Genomic DNA, 21,963 nt, shown 5'->3' on the forward strand with positions numbered 1-21,963 from the left:
TGATCTATGACAGAATTTTCATTCTGGATATGCGAATATTCAACGACTTCAGTGAATCTGGAGCCCGGACGGATGTGAAACTGAACAAGTTCTCAGTCAGCTGAGAGACCACAGCGGAATCACACCGTGCCAGAGAATTCACATCCAATCTCTGGCCCATCAATGAGAAATAAAGTCGTTGAGAGCAGGTCAGCGTCGTTCAGTTCTGCCACAGCGTCCAGAACAAGGAACACCAACCCCACCGCCCTGCATTGGTTGACCATGAATTTCGCAGATCAAGCTCATCAGCGTGCGATTCCACTCTGGCCACAAACTCAGCCTGTCAACTGCTGTCGTGTTCATGGGACTTGCCCGCACATTGAACTGTGAAAAGGAAGCCTGGCAACTTTACCGAGATAACGGCTTGGACTGAGACACCGGGTTAATTTAAAGGAATCCCCATCATTGAGCAGACGTCGCTCATCGATTTCATAACTATTAAACCGCATCCCATGAATGCGGTCCACATCCAACACGAGCAAATAACTGGCTGACTGGGAAAAACACGCCGGGTATATTTGCTCACCTGGAACACCGACAGCTGCCACAACAGGATAATAAATGGCAATGATTTGACTTAGTAACCAGGCTCCCATGTTCTCAGAGAAGTGACAAATCAAACGTCAATGAAACACATTTTTAACGGCATCTCTTCTTATAGAAGAGAGGAATCTCCAGCCGCACGGATCTCTTGGTAATTGATGTGAGTTGCATTCACTGAACAAACAAGTTATGTCACCTGCTCCCAGAATAACAGCATGTGGGGATTCCAGACTCAAAGTGGAAGATCCACCATCAAAAGGCATCGCTTGGATGCCATGTCAGAGAGCAATGATGACATGTATCAGGATCGTGAGAGGGTTGATGTACACTCATTGGGTCAGTGTGTTTCCCATGTTTCTGCGTCTGAAAGTGCTCTGCTTTGGTTGCATGAATGTGTGGATCCATAATAACTGAGGGCAAACTGAGAACTGCACCGCAGTCGAGGAAAGCAATTGGAAGACATTATAAAGAGACGTCAGTTTCACTGGAGTTATCAACATTTTCTTTTATCCTGACTCAATTCCTACTATTGGTGGGAATAATAAGATATCTTATGCTTGGTGTCAGAGGAAATGTTATAAATGAAGATTCTGCATCAGTATTTACCCAGGAGCTTTACGTGTAAATTCAAGATGAGGAGAACGGTGTGGGAAAGGCTCGTGTGCTCGGGACGTTTGAAAGAAAAGAACGAGATGGGTCTATTTCCGACATAAGTCGTGACAGACCTGAAGCGTTGATGACATTTATTTCAAATTATTGGAAGAGGGAAATACAGAGTCGATCTGGACCTTGACAAAATAATTGTTAAGAGGCGAGAGGACCCCAAATCCAAGCAGCAAAACCTGTGAACCACGACAAAGGGTTACTGAAACAAAAGTTGCTTTTCATTAACTTTGAATATGAAAATACAATCAAACTTTAACTTATCTCTATTGACTCACGTAACCTACTTAACCCCCTTCTAATTCTAAACGCATGTGTGTGTAAGTTCAGTAAAGTGCTTTCGTTCACAGTCCAATCTCACTGGTTGCAGCCAATTCTTGTACTGTGCACAGAAGTTAACATTAATTCAGTTCACCAGGTTTTCGTGCTCAACAGGTAAATAGTTACCACTCAGAAGGCTCTTGTTGGTTTTCAGAGAGAGAGAGATTTTATTGTTCCAGGACATCTCCATCTGATTCCATTTTAATCAGCCACTCCAGTCTATTGCTCACGAAACATGCCCATCTTTAGGGTTCTCTAGTTGATAACCTCTTTCTTTCAGATCATCACAGGGAAACACTGGACAGCCAGTCCTCTCCTTTGACCAGGCCGTCTTTCAAAGCTGGCCAGCTTGTTCCTCTGGAACCAATGTCTGTGTCTTTCTCCTCACTCTCTCTCTCTCTCACTCCCTCCAACTCTGAGAGCAAAGCTTGTTTTTTTACTGTTCTCTGACTGCGAACGTCATGACATTCCAGACAGTAAATGCTCTTTTCCAGACAAAGCTGCCAAATGCTCTTTTCCAGTCAAAGCTTCCAGACAAAGCTCCTACTGTTGTTACATTTGTTGCCTTTTGAAAATGATTGTCCATCATGAGTCTGAGCATCTTTCAAAAACACCTGCAAAATCTCTGTGTTTTAAAGTGTTTCTGTGTGACCTGCTCTAACAAACCTCTCCCAATTTATCTCCCAAATACCTCTATATACTCTGTTACAGTATATTCATCGAGTGACGAAATCGGAATGTGGTGCAGTTTCATAATTGCAGTTGAAAATTGCAGCCACCTACACATTCAAAACTCATATTAAACAAGTCGAAAGATATAATTATGATAGTTCTCAAGAACAATTGAACAGCATGTCAGGAATCTCAAAAGGGCTAAATTTGACATTGTCCTGTGTCAAGTTAATGGTTAATCTGTGAATGACTGTCCATTTACATCACTCCCTTTCCTGACATGTTCAGGTGACAATCTCCCTTTAGATTATTGCCACTGAATTGGCTATCCCCACATGTACCTGCATTACACTGCAAGAGCAATGCATTTGTGTACCATAATCTGTTCCTATTACCCTTCACTTGTCTGGAATCCCCCTCACAAATCAAACTGCCACTCGAGACTCATTTGACAATCTATTCACTTTCCGCTGATAGATCGTAAATATTTATTGTAAATCTCCATTGTCCCAGTGCTCAACCTTTTTCTGGTGCTCATAAATGGACTCACTTATTTCAGAAGTTTGCTTCCACCCTACCAATGAGTTCTCCATGTAATAACCTCTCTGAATTTACACAGCAATTTCTTGTGGAGAACTTCAACAAATACAATTAGAAAGTCCAAACACACCATGTCAATAGGTCCACTTGAGGAAGGAAGGAGTTAAAAGCCAGTGAGAGTAAAAGCTAGATTTTGCAGCATTCTTGTAAGGCAGGCAAGGCAATTCAAAAGGTCCAATTAGCACCATGACTAACTATAGGAATTTTTTCTGAACCAATCAATGAGCAGGTCTGATAAGAGGCTGTCAATCTTATGTTGCAATGGAATTAGTGCTTTGTAGCAATTGCATTGGGTAAGAATGTATAGTATAAACTTTTGATTGGGCCAAATATAACCTGACTCATGTGTAAACTGAACAAAGGTAAGGTGTGAACACAAGGTAAGTCTCTGCTAGCCTTTATAGAGAGAGTGTGGCGGTGTAAGCAGTGGAAGAAACACAGCCACTACTCCATGACCATCTGCACAGTTGTCTTTATGGCTGGGTGAGCGAGATTGTGGATCACACTGAGCCTCTTCACCCTCCAGTGCGGCAGGACCAGTGGGTGCTGCATTCCTGTTGAAACGTCGCAGAGCAATGTGTCCGGGCTGCTGGTCACCCAGACATCCCTGAGTTTGAGGCCCAAGATGGCGGTCCCCAGCACTGGTGGTAGAAACACCAAGACGACTGGCCCTGGTCAATTTGTTTTTATTCAAATTCAGCACGCTCCTTTAAGGGCAGCATGAGCTCAGTCACCTGGTGCATTGTGACATCATAATCGCTGCCCAGGGTGCACGCTGGAAGGGATGCTGGAGTCAGAGAGAAACCTCTGATGAGGCCATTTCCCCATGGCTACCCTGCCATGTGGTGATACAAGTGGGGCTGGTTCACCATGAGGATGTGCACCACCACACAACCACCCCCCAGAACCGGCTACATGTCCTTTCACTTTGGTGGCCAGCCCCGGCACTTGGGCATTGGTAAGGTAGTGGGGACACCTAACCAGGGTCCTCCAGTGGCTGCATTACAACCTATTCGTGTTGTTAGAGAATCTTTCATTAGAGATATTGTGGATTGTGTAGGTCCCTTGACAAAAACTCAGTCTGGAAATCAATACTTGTTAACAATTATGTGTGCAGCGTCAAGATTTCCAGAAGCTATACCATTAAGAAATATTAAAGCAAAAACGGTGGTGAAGGCTCTGGAAAGATTTTTCACAGTGTTCGGATTACCAAAAGAAATTCAGTGTGATCAGGGATCTAATTTTATATCTGGATTGTTTCAATAATTAATTGATGAGTTGGAAATAAAACAGATCACTTCATCTCCGTATCATCCTGAAACTTGCGGAGATTTGGAAAGATTTCATTCTAATCTTAAAATTATGATGAGGATTTATTGTTTGGAGAATGGGAAAGATTGGGATGAAGTTTTTCATTTATTGTTGTTTGTAGCAAGAGAGGTGTGAAGGGGTCATTAGGATTTAGCTTTAGGAATCGTGTTTGGACATCAGGTTAGAGATCCTTTGATGTTATTAAAAGAACAGTGGGTTAATGAGGATGAGCAATTGGACTTGCTGTATCATGTTTCTAAATTTCAAGTAAGGCTAAAAAAAGTGTGGACTTTAGCTCGAGAATTTAGAAATGGCTCAGTGTAAAATGAAGTGTTTATTCAATGAAAGCTCAAGTGAGGAAATTTAAGATAGGAAGTAAAGTTTTGATTTTTATTCCAACACATGACAATCCTTTGAAAGCTAGATTTTCTGGTCCATACACAATTAAATCAAAATTGAATGATATTATCTATGTTGTTAACACTCCAGATAGAAGGAATGAAACTCAGGTTTGTCACATAAATATGTTTAAACCTTATTATGAGAGTCATGGTGGTGGATACTAATCTGTATCAGAGGTGTTGGCTGTTGACAGAGTGGAGGAAGTGGTGGATCATGAGATTATGGAAATAAAATCTTGTGAGGGTAACCTTAAAGAAACCATGGGTCCTGTGCACTTGTCTAACTCAGAAATTTTGTTAAATATAGAGAAAAAGTTAGTTCATCTTAATTCACAAAAACAGATACAGTTGAAGAATTTAATTTTAAAGAACACATATCTTTTTCCAGACGTTCCAAAAAGGGCATCAGTGATTTATCACAATGTGGATGTTGGTGAGTCAAATCCCATTAAAAAACCCCCATACAGAATAAACATTCAGAAAAAGAAAATTATGGATGAGGAGGTGGGATATCTGTTGAGAAATGACATTATTAGTCCTTCAAACTCAGATTAGAATTTTCCTTGTATTCTAGTACCGAAACCAGATGGAACTGTTAGGTTTTGTACAGATTGCAGGAAGGTTAATGCAGTAACTAAAACAGATACTTATCCTATTCCAAGAATAGATGATTGTATTGATAAGATTGGAAAAGCTAAATTTTTTACTACATTGGATTTGTTAAAGGGTTACTGGTGTGTGCCTTTAACTGAGAGAGGAAGGAATATTTCAGCTTCTGTTACTCCATCTGGCTTATATGAGTACAATGTGTTACCTTTTGGCATGAAAAATGCTTCTGCAACATGTCAAGGAATGATTAATTCAATAATCGAAGGGTTAACACATACAGATGCCTAAATTGATGATTTGGTCCTAAAATGTGACAAATTGGAAGAACACTTGAAGGAATTGGACAAATTGTTTGCAAGATTATCCAAAGCAAACTTGTTAACTTAGCAAAGAGTGAATTTGCAAATGCCTTTGTGTCATACTTGGGTCATGTAGTTCGTCATGGCAAAGTTGCACCTATTCAAGCAAATTTGAATGAAATTTCTGAGTTTCCTATTCCCAATGGCAAGAAAGCAGTGAGAAGGTTTTTAGGAATGGCAGGGTATTATAGGAAGTTTTGCCGAAATTTTGCTGAGGTTGCTCTTCCTTTAACCAACCTTTTGAAGAAGGTGGAGAAATTTGTGTTTACTTTAGAGTGTCAGGCAGCTTTAGAAAATTTAAAGGATAGGTTATGCCATTGTCCTCTATTAAAATCTCCTGACTTTGATAAATCTCTGCAGCAGTGGATAGGAGTGAGGGAGCAGTAGGGTCAGTTTTATTGCAAAACCATAATGAAATCGACCATCGAGTTGTCTACTTTTCCAAAAATTAAAATGTTCATCAAAGGAACTATTCTACTATTGAGAAATAATTATTGGCAATTGTGTTATCTTTGCAGAATTTTGATATGTATCTCAGTACATCTCAAGAACCAATTGTGGTAATTACTGACCATAATTCTCTGGTGTTATTGAATAAAATGAAGAACAAGAAGATTGTTAAACTGGAGTTTGATATAACGAGAATATAATTTGCGAATTGTTCATATCAGAGGTTTAAATAATATAACAGCGGACTATCTATTAAGATGTTCAATTTTATCTTGTATAATATGCTGTCAACGTATTTATTATGACGTATATATTGTGAATTCTTATATTTTTGAGGTTTTAAAGACAATTTAGTTATTTCTGAATTTTAACTGAGTTAAAATTCCTTTAAAGAAAGGGAGGTGTTACAATATTAATATTTCAGGAGAATTTATAAGACTTAGAGTGGGTCATATACATACACACATCTTATTTGAAAGACTGAAGAATTCACATGGCAGGATCTCTGGAGAATGTAAGCACCTTTAACATGTAGGTGTTCATTGATCTGACATCATAAAATTCTTGACCATTGTCTTGCTGGAGTCATGCTGTCTATCAGTACCATTTCTGCAAAGTGTTCACCGAAAGGTCAATTCTGGATTGTTTAACTAAGATAACAACATGAGAAGAAGAAAGAACTCCTGTTGTTTTCTAGAGAAGGTGGGGTCTTGCAAGACACAGATCACATGCTCTTTTTGGAATTACAGTTGAAAAAGAGATAGAATTGAGTGAACAGCTCAGTCAGTCACTCAGTCAGTGTGTGGGACACTGACAAGTAACTGAGAAATGCAATCCAGGGAGAACTGTTTGAAAATTATGAAAGCAAGTTCCAGTGCAGTCGATGGCTGGAAGTGTTATCTGTCTGATGTTTCTCTTGAAATAGAGGAAGGAATGGAACTCTGTGGTAGCTTGAAGAAAGAGGTTACCATCAAGACGTCTCTGATGCGGCAAGTTTCATAAGTGAGACCCTGCGGTGACTTATGATTTTACCTCAGTTGTGGAAATCCTGGAGCAACAAATATCTCTCTCTCTGCAAACCCTACAAGAACCATCCTGAGCAGTAAACATCTACCTTTCAAGCACCAAGTGAACTTTATACATGTTAAATTCTGTGCACAGTGATTGCCTGCAAGCAGAGAACTTGGAAGAAGGCGAAGTGAGATTGAACTGTGAACTAAATAACTTTTCTTGAATTAACGCCCACATTACATACACGTGCACCTCGAATTAGAAGGGCGTAATTTTGGTATAATATAGAGTACAGTATAAGAATAGAGTTTAATTCAAGTTTGATTCTATTTTAAAGTTTGACATTATTTAAATATAACTTTTGTTTTGAAAGCCATTTGTCTTGGGGAATGTCTATTGCTGCTGGGTTTTGAGGTCCTTTGGGCTCATAACACAAGCGATTGGGCTGCTCCAGTATCCCACAGGATTCTAACTGGCACTTGATTAGATCCTTCTTTAACCAAAATGTAACCTTCAGTCAGAAATGGTTTAAAAATATCCCTAACTTTCCCACTCTGAACACAGGTGGTTCGTACCACCCCTTTCTATTACTTCCTTTTCAGTAGAGGACAATTTGCTCTTATGTGCCCTGGTTTCATACAATAGTGGTAAATAACACTCAAAAGTTTTTCCTTCATACATTTCTCTTCCTCTCTTCCTTTAACCTAACTTCCAGATTTTCTTTCTACTCTACTTGGATTGTCAGCAGTATTCCTTTGAAAGGATTTCCCTGGTGTCCGCTAAGGCAATTCTTGCCAAGTTTTTATATTATTCTCTTGAATATCGTCAGGAACACAATTTTTAATCTGCTCAATCAGAATGATTTTCCTAAATAAATCAAAGTTATTTTCTAGTTTCATTGAGGCACACCACCGATCAAAACACATAACCTTCCTAGAAGCAAAATCCAGCTAAGATTGGGTTGGTGCCTTTTTTAAACTCCTGAACTTTTGTCTATAAGCCTCTGAGACTAGTTCATCGGAGTATAGCCTGCTTCACAAATTTGTAATCAGCTGCTTGTTGTACCATGAGACACGAATACACCTGTTGGGCTTTCCCTTTAAGAACACTTTGTAGCAGGAGTGACCATTGGTCTGGTGTCCATTTTAAATTTACAGCTACTTTCTCAAAATGCTGAAAATGCTGGTCTATTTCATTTTCCTAAAATGAAAGAACTAACTTGTACTGACTCGAAACCTCTCCTCTTAACCAGCACGTGTGTTTTGGGCTTCTCCCTCTCCTTGCATTAGGGTCAGCTTCAATTTAGCTAATTCTAGCTCATGCTTCTGTTCTTTCTCTCTCTCTTCCCTTTCTGCCTGCCTTACTGCTTCCCGTTTGGCTTTCCTTTCTTCCTCTCTTTTTTCCTCTAACTCTTGTTTTCTCAAAGCCAACTTTACTTCCTCTGAAGTTTTCTCCTTTGGAAACCGTTCTAATACAGTTTCTTCAATAGCCCCTTTTCTACATAGTGCTTAACAATTTTTCAAGTAATTCCCTTCTTTTTCATCCCAGTTCTTACTGTAAGAAGATATAACTTGCAAACTCATACCTTCAGTTCTGATTTTTTACCCATTTTCCAAATAACCACTGAAGGGTTCGCTATGAACTGGTCAATATTCATAGTTGCTGGGTTTTCTGCTGGTGATTTATACCCTCACCGTTTATTGTTAATTTCAAGCTGGAGGTTGAGTTAAACTCAGACGACTGATAACTAAGCACAAGTCAATCGCCCCTAAAGCTTCCAAATGGGTTTGATCCTTGAGTATTTCCAAAGCGTAAAAAAAACGTTCAAAAATTTCTTATCATCACATCTTCAGGTGGATATATATTAAATAATATCCAATGTTCCGAAGGGTGAGAGTTCATCATGATATATGTACCCGTTAGATTCATAATTATTTTTTTCTCTTTTAATAGGTAATGTTTTGTTGATTAAAATAGCTTTTGAATTATAAGATGAGGAAATTTAAAATGTTGTGCCTCAGTTAAATCTGTTTCTCTTATAAATTCTCTATTTTTTATGTTTTTAAGTAGTCTTTATCATTTTTCCTTTTAACCTGATTCTGTATTTCATTAATATTAGTACTTATAAATTTCAATGTCTTCATTATATTAATTTTAATTTATTCATGTATCCCCATTTCAAATGCTCCAACTCTATTCCTCGAAAAATATCTATTTGAAGAATATTCTTTTTGACGATTCTTGATGGCACAAGTGACATAAAAATAGCAAGAATTTTAAGAAAAGAGAAGGAAAATTTTTAAAAAAAGTCCTAATTGAGTTGTCTTTACTTACTTATAAAATAACCACAACACCCTTTACATATTGGGTTGCGGTATAAACATTAATAGTGACTTGATCCTGCAGCATACAATCCTTGCTCCCCCAGAGAATATATTGACATATTTTCAAAAATGTAAAGACTTAATACAATCAAATCTTTACCATCTATAATAATATATACAGACCAATATTACTTTGAAGAAAAACCAATTTATGAATATTAACTGCCGATATCCTTTTGTTGCATTAATTCCACATTTTCCAGTTGATTTTCTCGCAACTGTTCAGCAAACTGCCTGGCTTTTACTGGGTCAACAAAAAAATTTATTATGTTTAAAGTGCCTGGATAATGTAAATTATAGCCTTTCTTCCATAATATTCTCTTTGTTGAATTAAATGCTTTACGTTTATTTTAATATTTAAAAACGTATATCTGGATAAACAATATTTAACTTCCATTATATTCCAGTCATTCTTGTCTTTCCCTGGCTCGTCAGTCAGCAAGTTCCCTTTTTGAGTATAATAACAATTTGACTAAAGTAGATTGTGGTTTTTGATTTGTATGAGGTATCGGTGTCAAAGCTCTGTGAGCTCTTTCAATTTCAATATTGTCTTCAAATTCTTCAGATCCTAAGACTTGTGGGATCCATTTATTTTAAAATTCTTTGATATCTTTACCCTCTTTGCCCTCATTCAAACCTACTATTTTTATATTGTTGTGTCTGCTAAACCTTTCTAAACATCAATTTTCTGAGTCAGTATTTCTTGTGTCTTAGTGACGTTTATTCATAATATCTGTTTTTTCCTTCACATCACCCATATCTCCCTCCATACCTTTTCTCTTTCTTCCACTTCTTCAAATTGCTATTCATGACCATCATTGCATTCTCTACAGGTTGTATTTTAACATCCATTTCTAATACACAGTTTCTATTAACTTTAATTTTGTACATCAGTGTTTCCATTAAAATTTTTAATTGTTTATCAAAATATTGTATATCCACTGTTTCAGTTTGAAGTTTACTTTTCTCTTTCTTATTTTTTTTTGTTTCTTCTAATACTTTTGGATCCATTTCTTCACATGATATAAAGTCTGTACCAGCGAATGTGTCTAATCTGACTTCCATTATAACTGAAATAGCCTCTTTCTTCAATGTCCTATTTAAAATGAGTTTCACGCATGCATATCTATTTGTATATGTGAAGTAATGTTTCTTTTCATGACTCAGTGAGCTACTGATAAAACTCGTACTACGCAGGACCAACCTGAGTTTGTTCAATTGAAGACCACACAAATGGAGTCACCTTTTCAGACCGCTCCTGGATCCACTTTACAGGTAAGGTCTCCTTCCTTATGATCTGTCATTTTCTTTGCTTCTTCTCTGTTGATCGTTGTAGTTTTGTCTTTTTTCGGAGTCATCTTCAAATTTTCCCCGACTATTTAACTTTCCATTTGTTAAATTGTTTTAAATAAGGACTTTACTTATTGTTCACTCTGTTAAATTTTCCCTGGAAAGCAGACTGGACCAGTTACTATTCCATCACTTGACACCCCCCCCTCCCACTTCCTGTAGTGAGGTAACCAGAACTGCACCAATACTCATAATTTAGCCTCACCAATGTCTTATCAACTTTAAAATCACATTCCAATTCCTGTACTCATTACTTTGATTTATGAAGGTGAATGTGACAAAAGCTCTCTTTATAACCCTATCTAATTGTAATGACTTCAGCAAATTTTGTATCCGTATTCCCAGATCCCTCTGTTCTATTGCACTCCTCAATGTGCTGCCATATATCGTCTATGTCATTTCTTGGCTTGTCCTTCCAAAATGCAACATCTAACACTCACAACATCCTCATAACAGCCATTTATCTCTCTCTCTTTTCTTAACCACAATCTCAATCTCCGTCAAAACCAAAGTTCCTTACTCCTGTTACCTTTGCCTTTAATTCTGGCCACATAGAAGCACTTTACTGAGAATATTGTACCTTTGATGGCCCATCAAATATCAACGACATAATTGCCAGACACAAACAAGGGTTTCTTTTGTTTTCAGTTTTTTTTCAATTAACTAGTTCAATATGGGTTTAATATGGTCATTATAGATCATAGCATTAAACAGAATATGCACTGTGCTTAGATCAAGGGATAGTCTATTGTAGTATTACATATTTCCTATCCACGTGCATATGATACCACCTGTTATTTGTTTGATTAAAATACTTTGTATGAGGGATTTATGTGTTAAATTCAATAAAAATATTTAAATAAGAAACAACCTGCCCCAATCCATGCTTTCAACTGTATATCCTTTCTAATTTAATTAAAATTAAATTTCTCCAATTGATATAATAATAACATTATGATCAGTGTTCCTCCAAACACACTTCCGGCACCTGGACTGTCTCTTGCCCAGATAGGAAATCCAGTATTGTACCGGGTCAAGGTGGTTTCTCTATATCTTGATTTCGATATCAAGCTGTCTGTCCATATTAAAGATCAAAACTCCTTCCCTTTTCAGTGATTTATCCCCTGAATGTCAGCCAATTGCCACTCAGAGCCATTCTTACAGCAAAGTGGATCACGTGTTTATCAAAGCGCAGACCCAGAGACTGCTTAAAGAGGGAGTAATTGAACCAAGTAAGAGTCCGTGGCAGGCCCAAGTGGTAGTCGTGAAAAACCACATTAAGAGACGACTGACTATTGACGACAGCCAGACAATTATCTGTTACACGAGCCTGGATGCCTACCCCCTGCCACGCATTAATGAAATGATTAATCAGATAGTGCAATACAAAGTGTACTGCACTATCGACCTCACAGCAGCTGATCACCAAATCCCGATTAAGAAAAGGGAATGGCCCTATACAGCTTTTGAGGCTGATGGTGGGGGGGGGGGTGTTATACCAATTAAAAAGGTTACCTTTTAGGATCACTAATGGTGTGTCTGTGTTTCAGAGGGAAATAGATAAGATTGTTAGGACGTATGAGTTACAGGGTACGTTTCCCTATCTGGATAATGTCACTATCTGTGGGAAAACACAGGCTGAGCACAACAACAACTTAAAGAAATTTTTAGCAATAGCGAAGGAAGTCAAACTTACATTTAACAAGGACAAATGTGTGTTCAACGCAACAGAGCCACCAATTCTGGGCTACATTGTCCGCAAAGGTAAAATCCACCCCGCCCCAAAAGAATGGCCTCATTTAAGAAGTTACCAGCTCCAGATTCAGCAAAAGCCCTTCAAAGGTGTATGGGATTCTGTTCCTACTACTGCAAATTGGTTTGGGATTATGCCACGAAAGCACACCTGCAGCCGACATGTTCAGTACTAAAACGTAAAATTAAATCAAGAATGGTAAGAACTCTCAACTTATAACTATGTGATCCAGTCCAGACCGGGCTGGTTAAATCATTCCTCTGATGTATTGTCACGATCTGCTACTGGTGCTCAGCTGGAGGGGCTAAAAGAGATCCATAGCAGACTGTGCCACCCAGGAGTCATGAGGTTCTTCCACTACATAAGTGCTAACAACCGTCCTTCCTCTCTGGAAGAAGTCAGGAAACTGATTGAAATCCGTCCCGTTTGCGCAGAATGCAAACTGCAATACTTCAAAGCTCCAGAGGTCACTCTAATCAAGGCAACCCGACATTTTCAGAGGATTAGCTTAGATTTTAAAGGACCGTTACCTTCCAACAGCAAAAATGTATATTCCTAACTGTAATTGATGAATATTGCAGGTTCCCCTTTGCGATACCCTGCCCTGACATCTTGTCAGCGTCTGTCATTAAGTCACTTGACAGAAATTTCAGCATTTTTGGTTTTCCCAATTACATTCATATTGATAGGGGCTCAGCATTCTTGAGCGCTGAACTGCGGCGAGCCCTGCTACGGAAGGGGATTGCCACAAGCCGTACCACGAGCTACAACCCGCAGGGTAATGGGCAGGTCGAAAGGGCTAATGCTGCAGTCTGGAAGACAGTTAATCTTGCTTTAAAAACACATGGTTACCCTGTTACCCGATGGCAGGAGGTGCTGTCTGAGGCGCTACATTCTATTCGGTCATTATTATGTACTGCAAGAAATCAAACACCTCATGAATGTATGCTTGCCATTCCGAGGAAATTTGGAACTGTTATTGACTGGCCAGCCTGTTTATCTGAGCCTGAACCGTGCTGCAAAAAAGCCATACTCGGGGGTGTAAAACAGACCACTAGTCCAACCAGTTCAGCTGCAGCATACCAACTCCAACTATGCTCATGTTAAAATCTCAAATGGGAGTACTGACACTGTACCCCTAAGAGATCTGGCCTTGTTTGGTTCACCCCTTCCTCACACCCCTACTCAGAGTGAACCTGAGGGATTGGGCTCATTCCCCCAGCCTGTGACACCTAGTAAGCTTTCAGATGGCCATGCTGAGGCTCCACTGCCTCACACTGGCGATTCTGGAGCGGGTCCAGAAGTCAGTCCATCCCACACTACAGACCCAGGACATGTACCCGTTCCCAAGGTTGCAAAGGAGCCATCTGTTTTGAGAAGAAGCAGCAGAATTCATCAACAACCTGATAGGCTGACATATTCATAAAGCATCGCATTATATTTTGATTGCATGCTAGATACTGTCGTAGTTTGGCAGTTACATTATTCTCGATGCCGAACATGGTATCGATGTATCGCTTGCTTCAGTCTTTCCTAGAAGCTGTCCTTTTGATTTTAACCCTTCTTCTGCCGGGGAGGAGGGGAGACTGTTGTGAATGTCTGCCATGCTGCCTGTCTCCCCTCTTGCGAGCCTTGATGTACTCACATTAGCTGGGCATTATCTCTACTGTTAAGGACACTCCCCTTGGTTGTAACTATATATGAACCTATTGTCTTTCATTATTGTACCATGAGTTTCTGCTAATAAAAGCCAAGATTATTATTTGACCACATCGTCTTTCTCTACTTCATCAACTGGCACTTCAAAAAGCTCCTTCAAAAGCTATTTTCTCTTTACACTCAAAATGGTTCTTCCTTGCAAAATCTCAATTGTCAATTTCACTTTTATGAAATGGAGGAACTAACCACACCTCTGTACTGGCTACAAACTTCTCAGTTAGACTAGATGATAGAATTTTGCTTTGTCTGCTCTGCCTGATACCACTGCAACCTTACTCCATTTTTAACTCAAATTGTCTTTGTCTTTCCTTTTTCTCTAACACCACTTGCATTCTTTTTTACCTCTGCCTCAATTTTTAACTGACTCCTTTCAAACACAAGCTTTGCTTTAATAGGTTTACACTCTGAAATTTATCTAATTCTGCATCTTCAAACTTGCCCTCATCTACATATTTCCTTGCTATAATTTCCTTTATCAAAATTTCCTTCAGAAAGTCCCAACCATTGAGCAATATTCACCAAATCTTCCCTTTATGCCTTCTGCAATTCTGCAGGAGATGGTGACTTGAAAACCCCTTCAATATCAATTGCTGCTTTTACACACACACCCAAGACTCTCAATTAGCTTGGAAAAAGGACTGTATCAACCTCATCTAAATTTAATTGATTACAAAGCTCCAAATTCTGTGCTGCCTTTTGTAGCACATACATTATAAGCTCCCCAATTTGGTTAAGCATTATTAGATCCAAATGTGGTAAACAAAATCTTGGATGACAAGTCCCCAATTTTGTTTTCAACTGCACATAAAGCGGACCAATAGAAAATGAACCAGACAGTGTTCAATTTTAAAACACTAACTTTATTTCTAACACTTAAGATATAATTTTAACTTTTAAAATATCCTTAACACTAAATCTATCCACATCTATGTGCATTTGTGTGTGTGTGTGTGTGTGTGTGTGTGTGTGTGTGTGAGTGTGTGTGTGTGTGTGTGTGTGTGTGTTGTGTGTGTGTGTGTGTGTGTGTGTGTGTGTGTGTGTGTGTGTGTGTGTGTGTGTGTGTGTGTGTGTGTGTGTGTGTTACCCGAACCGTTAACATCCAGACTGTAGGAGTTAAGAAACAGTTATTATTTAAATTGAAGGAGTTAAGAAATTGTTATTATTTTAAGTGCAGGAGTTTAGAAACAGTTATTATTTTAATGTTAGGAGTTCTGAAACAGTTATAGAAGGTAGAAGGAAAAAGCAAGAAAAAAGCTAGAATGTTCTTTGTGTAAAATGGCGCATGAAAAACAGCAGAACAGAGTAAACAAGATAACAGAGGAATTTAAGAAATATGCACGTTCATACACAAAGAACTTGTTTAATTGGGGGTGGGGAAAGGAGGAGTGAGCATGGGATAAGAAAAAGTTGGAGTCAATCAAGAGTCAGACGAATAGGGAAAAGTGCCAAATGAATCCAAGAAGGAGAAACGTAAGACAAATGTAAGGGGAGGTGAGTAAAAATTGTACAAAAACAAAGAAGCTTCCAGCGCTCGGGGTACTTTCTCGAGGTAAGGGGCGAGTACCCAACCTTGCAATGTTGTAAATATAAATAAATGTTCTTTGTTCACAACTTTTGTCTCGAGCATATTTTGTGAACGGGAAGGCACCTCTCACAAGTCCATAATCTACAAATTTACTTCAAGATCAGTCTTTCAAATTCAGTGTTGAAACTTAGTCCTGAGATTTGATGCCCAGAATTAATGATGAAATTATGGGATGACTGGAATTGTGGATGTGATAGATTGCCTTTGAAGAAATGTCAGTCCTCACGAGCTCCTGATACTTTTGTAGGCAAGACTCGAAGTGGGTGGCCTCATTTTACAATTCCTTGGCAGTGGTCTCTCCAAGTAACAGCATGACCTCAACTGTTAGTCAGAATCAAAATGAAGCACTTTGCTTCCCATATAAAGACCCTCATGGCGCGGGTCAATCCACCAAAAAGGCACAGTCATTCAGAGAGCATGCGTTTCATCATTAGATAGGAATCCTCTTCAATTTAACTTCCTTCTGCATTTTACAGAATGACTGGCCATAGAGCAGCTTCAAATAGCTGTTTACTCTCCAGCAGTTAGCATGGCCCTCCCTTGAAAAATCAGTGTCTTTGCAAATGTATCGAATCTGGAACAGACTGTGAAAATCTTTCCCTCTGTTCCTTCAATGTATCAAATTATCGTTGGACTGTCTTGTGCTTGGTGCTAGTGTGAAATGTTAAATGTTAAGTGTGACCATTCAGGCAAGTTATTTCCAATAGCGAATACATCTGCCGTACAGCAGACAAAAGCAATTTCGTGTAATATGACACTGTTGTGGGTACATCACAATGAGTTTCATCTTTAATTTAGAAATCTTTCTGAAAGTCCTCCACTGGTATTCAACTGTCCCTCCATCTAGCTTGTGTTCCGAGAATTCAACAGCAACGTGTTTCCTTTGTTTTGGCAAAACAAACTGGTTATGCTATTATATGATATTATATGACCTATTATATGATAAACTCAGTCATATTTAGATCACTCTTTCCAAGTGGATCCCAATCTAAAGATTGATAATTTTACCTGTATCATGGACAGGAGCAGATCCAAGATAGCATGTTCCTTTGCAGGTTCAGTAATATGATAATGAGGAAAGCCAACCACTATGACCAACCTGGACCAACCTGATTTGTCCAATCTATATCCATGTTAAAGACCCGCACGATAAGAGCAGTTCCATCCTTGAATGCCTTTTATATTTCTTGATTTATTGCCCGTGCCACTGTAATAATAGGTGGCCTCGAGACAACTCCTGCTTGTAATTTCTTTCCAGTTACTATTCCTAATCTCAACCCAAACGGACTCGACATTTTGCTCCGAACATCTTACATCACGTCTCACTATTACCCTGATGTCTTCTTTAACTAAGAACGTTAGCACACTTCCCAATAGCTTCCTGTTTGCCCCCCATTATTACCTGATATCTTTGGATATTTAATCCCAGTGCCCTCCACTCTGGAACCACAATGCCGGAGTAGTGGCCATTAAATCATACACCTTTGTACTGATTTATGCCACAGGTTCACTGACCTTGTTTATAACACTATATACATTTAGATAAAGTGTCCAGAAAACCACTGATCTTTCGAAATCCGGTCATCTTTGTTCTTTTGCACAGCATTTATCCCGTCTGCACTTGTTTTTCTCTTTTTTAACTTCTGATTTTATTCTATCGGAATATTGTATCCTGGTTATTGGGGGATCCTGAAGCTGCACATGAGGAGATCCAGAATCGGCAGTTCCTTCGTTTTTTTCTGGTTTATTTTTAATTTTGAAGTGTCTATGCTGTAATTTATGATCCTTGTGTTCATGTATGTTAATGATCTTTCCTCAGCAAAAATTGAAATGATCTGATTCGGCAGTGCAGATCTATTTTACTCGATAAACTGAAACAGTTCTGGTCAATAGTAAAGAGCCTTTAATGGGAACTCGACAGGTTCTGCTGAGAGGTTATGTTCAACAAAATCAATTGTTTCTGTTTGTCAAGGAGTCAATTAGGTGATCATAACATTATTGGATCCTATATTGAAGAAGAGAAAATGGCAGCGCCCCTGGAACGGACTAGGGGGAGAGCAGGGAGCGGACTAGGGGGAGAGCAGACTAGCGCGGACTAGGGGGAGAGCAGGGAGTGGATACCCAGCGTTCCCGCGGGGTCCACTCTGTTTATGCTTTGAACGGCCAATTATATGAAATGACGGTAGTTTGATTAAATTCCCGTGACCTCAGGGGACACACACAAAATTGTGGGGCCTCTGCTGGACAGAATCCACGAGGGGTTGCAGACTGACGGAAGCGCAGAACAGACACAGTGCACCAGACGGCTGGGAGACCACCACAATGGGAGAAAGAAAAGCAGAGGAGATGGGAGGGTGACAGACCTGTGAGGGGTTATTTGGCTGAAGAACCCACAAAGGGGCGGGCTATACATGACTTGAGCGAATAACCGACGGAGGCTGTGGATGCTGGAGACGGGTGTCAATGGATTTCGATTCAAAACTGTGGACTGCTGGGGAATGGCTCGAAACGAGCTGAAGGTGTACCATGTAACAAAACCAGGTAAAATAGGGTGCAGAGGGGTTTGAAGGGTTCCTGATGGTATCAGAGATTCGAATCTGCACTCGAGTTCAGGGAGCCAATGGTTTGGTCTGGACTCTGCGTTGCTGCAGAAGCGATGGAGCAGAATCCACGGACACTCGGTGACTCTGGGAGGACTCTCTTTAAAAATGTTGCATCTCTTTCAGGAAATTTCTACCGATGGCAAAACTGTCTGCAACAATTTCTTGTAATCTGGTCCTGTTTTTAATTACATGACAATAAATTGAATCTGGACTCTTAGATCTTGAAATTTGAATCATAAAATCCTTTCTACGAGGGTCAGCGCCGCCCTTCATAATGTCCATCTTCTGCAAATGCAGACTCTTCACTTTTATCTGTGTGGCATCAACTACACTTGAGAACGGTGCCAGGAAGAAGAGATCATCATGAACACGAAAGAGTCAGAAATACTGCGGGTCAATATAAATTATCCGGTGTAGAAAACAATTGGATAGTGGAACATGCTTCTTCTTAAAAGGTAAAAAGCCGGCTGTATTTGACATTTTCCATTTAAAAAAATACGGTACCGGTGTGGTTTGGAAGGGTATGGTCAGGGTGCAGATCAGCAAATCAACTCAAGATAATAATTAGGCCAATAGATTAGCCAAAATGTCTATCTATTCTGTCGTGTCCAGTGGAGTGTTGTTGTTCAGTCAGTCCTTCAACTCTGTGCGGAAACATCATTCCCGTCTTCCCACTGACCTGCACGTATTGCAAGAGCAGAAATGAAACGTTGATCTCAAGAGCCTTTATCTAGCTCCGCCCATAGAGGCGGAGTTCACTAACGATCAGTGGACCCAGGTATGATGAAATACCACTCTCATCCATGCCGCGGCTTCATGGACATCTCCAATTGATTGCTCACTTAGCTACCTTTACCGTCCGTCTATCACTGGGCAAGGTGCAGCAAGCAAACAAAGTGTCACGGAAATAGATTTATACATTTATTTCCAGTTTCATAACTATTGCTTTTCCTCATTGACTCACACACGGATGATGCCAAGCTCTTGCTGGTTCAACTACACCGGCAGGCGGCAAAAATCATCAAGGATCTACCCGACCCAGCACATGCTCTGTTCTCGCTGCTGCCCTGAGGAATGCGTTGTTGGTTTTACAAGACTCGCCCCACAAGGTTCAGGAACAGCTTCTCCCCCTCCACTATCGGACTCCTCAACAACAAACTCAAATCAGGGACTCATTTAAGACCACTTACATGTGCAATTTATTGATTTTTTATTCTCCTTGTATTGGACAGATAGTTTACATTCGTTATCTGTTTACATTTCTTTACAAACACATGTTGAGTGCATTTTTTTGGCACAACCATTAGGTGGTAATTCTGACTCGCCCACAGGTAAAAGAATCTGAGGGTTCCATGTGATGTGTGTACTCTGACAAGAAATCTGAATATCAGATTTTCCAACATTTCTTTAATACCTATTGGCTTTTAAATTACATCTGTTTGAATAAGCGGATAGGTTTCAAAGTTTGGATGTGTAAACAGCACTCGTTAGGTATCTGTCTGCTAATGGTTAACATTTCGTCATGTACCTGTTGGTACACTCGGATCTAAGGTTTCATACATTTGGCGATTAGCGTCACTGGGCATTTCACCACCTCCATCAGCTCCTTTCGAAATGTTCTCAGGGTCAGTGCATAAATCCCCGTGTTTGTGAAGGAACTTAGAAGCGGGACCATGAATGCGATTGCTGGAAAATCACTGCCGACGAAGTACTCAGCCCCTAAAACACGCTCAGTCACAACGTATACAATTAAAATACTCCACAACAATATGAAACTGCCAGATATGCTGAAAAGTAAAACAATGGATTTCCTCCGTTTCCCGATCTCCGGGTCATTCTCTCCATTTCTGTGGCCCCTGAGCTTCTTGCGGGCCCGACCAGAGAGGAAAATAAATCTGCCGGTCAGTGCATTCAACAACAAAATCAATACGAACGGGAGGAAATGAGTTAAAGAAAATATGAACAACTCAAACGAAGCCCACGTGGGTGAAGTTAAAAATGCCTTTTTCCAGACACAACCCCGTGGTGTACCGTTGGTGATAAAACCTGGGTCCATTGTAAAGTACCAGGGACAGTTTGTAACACAGCTCAGCACAGTCACCGTGCCAAGAAAAATTGTCGCCGTTCTCTCGGTGCAATATTTTATTTTCCAATTTTGACAACAAATGGCAACAAACCGATCAAATGTAAAACCCAGCGTGAACCAGAACGACATCATTGTGGTTGCGCAGATCAGGACCCAGTTAAGAGAACAGATGGGGGTGATGGTCAGGAATGAAAATGGGAAATATATTTCAACAATGCTCCTTAATATGGCATCATGGAGGTTCTGCAGGAGGTCAGCCGCTGCAATCCCCAGAAGGTAACGAATGATACAATTGGAGAGGCTGCAGTTTCCTCGTGCCAAGGTCACAATCGCCACCAAGTTAACTTGAAGGAAAGAGAAAAAGAACAATATAATGGGATCGCAATACACTCCTGTCCACGGACGTTTTTTTGGTTGTGGAATAACTGATTTTTGAAAATTAAACTCATTTACAATAATTACTGGAAAGAATCGAAGAAATCAAATATGTTTTCAGCACAGCTCCATTTAACAAGTGACTTCTCGGCAAAATATGTGGAATGTGTGAATTCTCGGTGAGATTAGATGTCTTGTTTTTTTTTGTCTATGTCAATGATCTGGATCTTATTTTTTGATAAATTGGATTAGCAATTTTGCAGATTACAGAAAAATCAGAGCCATTGTGGACACTAATGAAGATTCTCAAAGGGATTTGGACTAAGTGGGAGAAAAGTCAAAAATGGCAGATTCAATTTAATGCAGACATTTTCAAGGGCAAACCAAGATAGGATATACACAGTAAAGGGGAGGGCACTGAGGATCGTGGAGCAGCAAAGAGATATGGGAACATTGATACATTGTTACTCAAAGGTGGCGACACATGTGGACAGTGTTGCAAAGAAACCTTTTGGCATCTTAGACTTTTTTAATCAAAATATTCAGTATAGGAGTTTGGATGATATATTCATAGAAACATAGAAGATAGGAGCAGGAGTAGGTCATTCGACCCTTCGAGCCTGCTCCGCCATTCAACGAGTCATGGCTGATCTTAAAGTTTAGTACCCCGTCCCCGCCTTCTCTCCATAACCCTTAATACCCTTATACTGAAGAAATAGATCTAATTCCCTCTTAAATATATTCAATGAACCTGCCTCTACTGCTCTCTGTGGCAATGAATTCCACAGATTCACCACCCTCTGGGTAAAGAAATTCTTCCTCCTCTCGGTTCTAAATGGTTTGCCTATTATCCTCGAACCATGGCCCCAGGTTCTGGACTCCCCCACCAGTGGAAACAATCCTTCTGCATCCATTCTGTCCAGTCCTGCCAGAATTTTATATGTCTCTATGAGATCTCCTCTCAATCTTCTAAACTCCAGTGAGTACAATCCCAAATTGCGCAATCTTTCCTCATATGTCATCCCTGCCATTCCAGGTATCAGCCTGGTGAATCGCCTCTGCACTCCCTCCATTGCAAGAACATCCTTCCTTAGATAAGGTGATCAAAACTGCACAGAATGCTCCAGGT

At 39.7% G+C, this 21,963-nt stretch overlaps 1 long non-coding RNA gene across 7 annotated transcripts in view; it reads left to right on the plus strand.

The window, feature by feature from the left end:
- The first annotated feature begins 3,641 nt into the window (after positions 1 to 3,641).
- The window catches only part of LOC138750902 (uncharacterized), a 160,339-nt gene continuing 142,017 nt past the window's right edge, over positions 3,642 to 21,963 (plus strand). For 6 of the 7 annotated variants that reach the window (XR_011349587.1, XR_011349588.1, XR_011349589.1 and 3 more), the window contains exons 1-2: positions 3,642 to 3,796; positions 10,531 to 10,638. This is a non-coding gene — a long non-coding RNA (uncharacterized lncRNA). Of the gene's footprint in view, positions 3,797 to 10,530; positions 10,639 to 11,826; positions 12,222 to 21,963 lie in introns of those variants that run through there. The other variant, XR_011349585.1, reaches the window with a different exon arrangement.

This window comes from Narcine bancroftii, unplaced genomic scaffold (assembly GCF_036971445.1).
Source record: "Narcine bancroftii isolate sNarBan1 unplaced genomic scaffold, sNarBan1.hap1 Scaffold_301, whole genome shotgun sequence".
NCBI lineage: Eukaryota > Metazoa > Chordata > Chondrichthyes > Torpediniformes > Narcinidae > Narcine > Narcine bancroftii.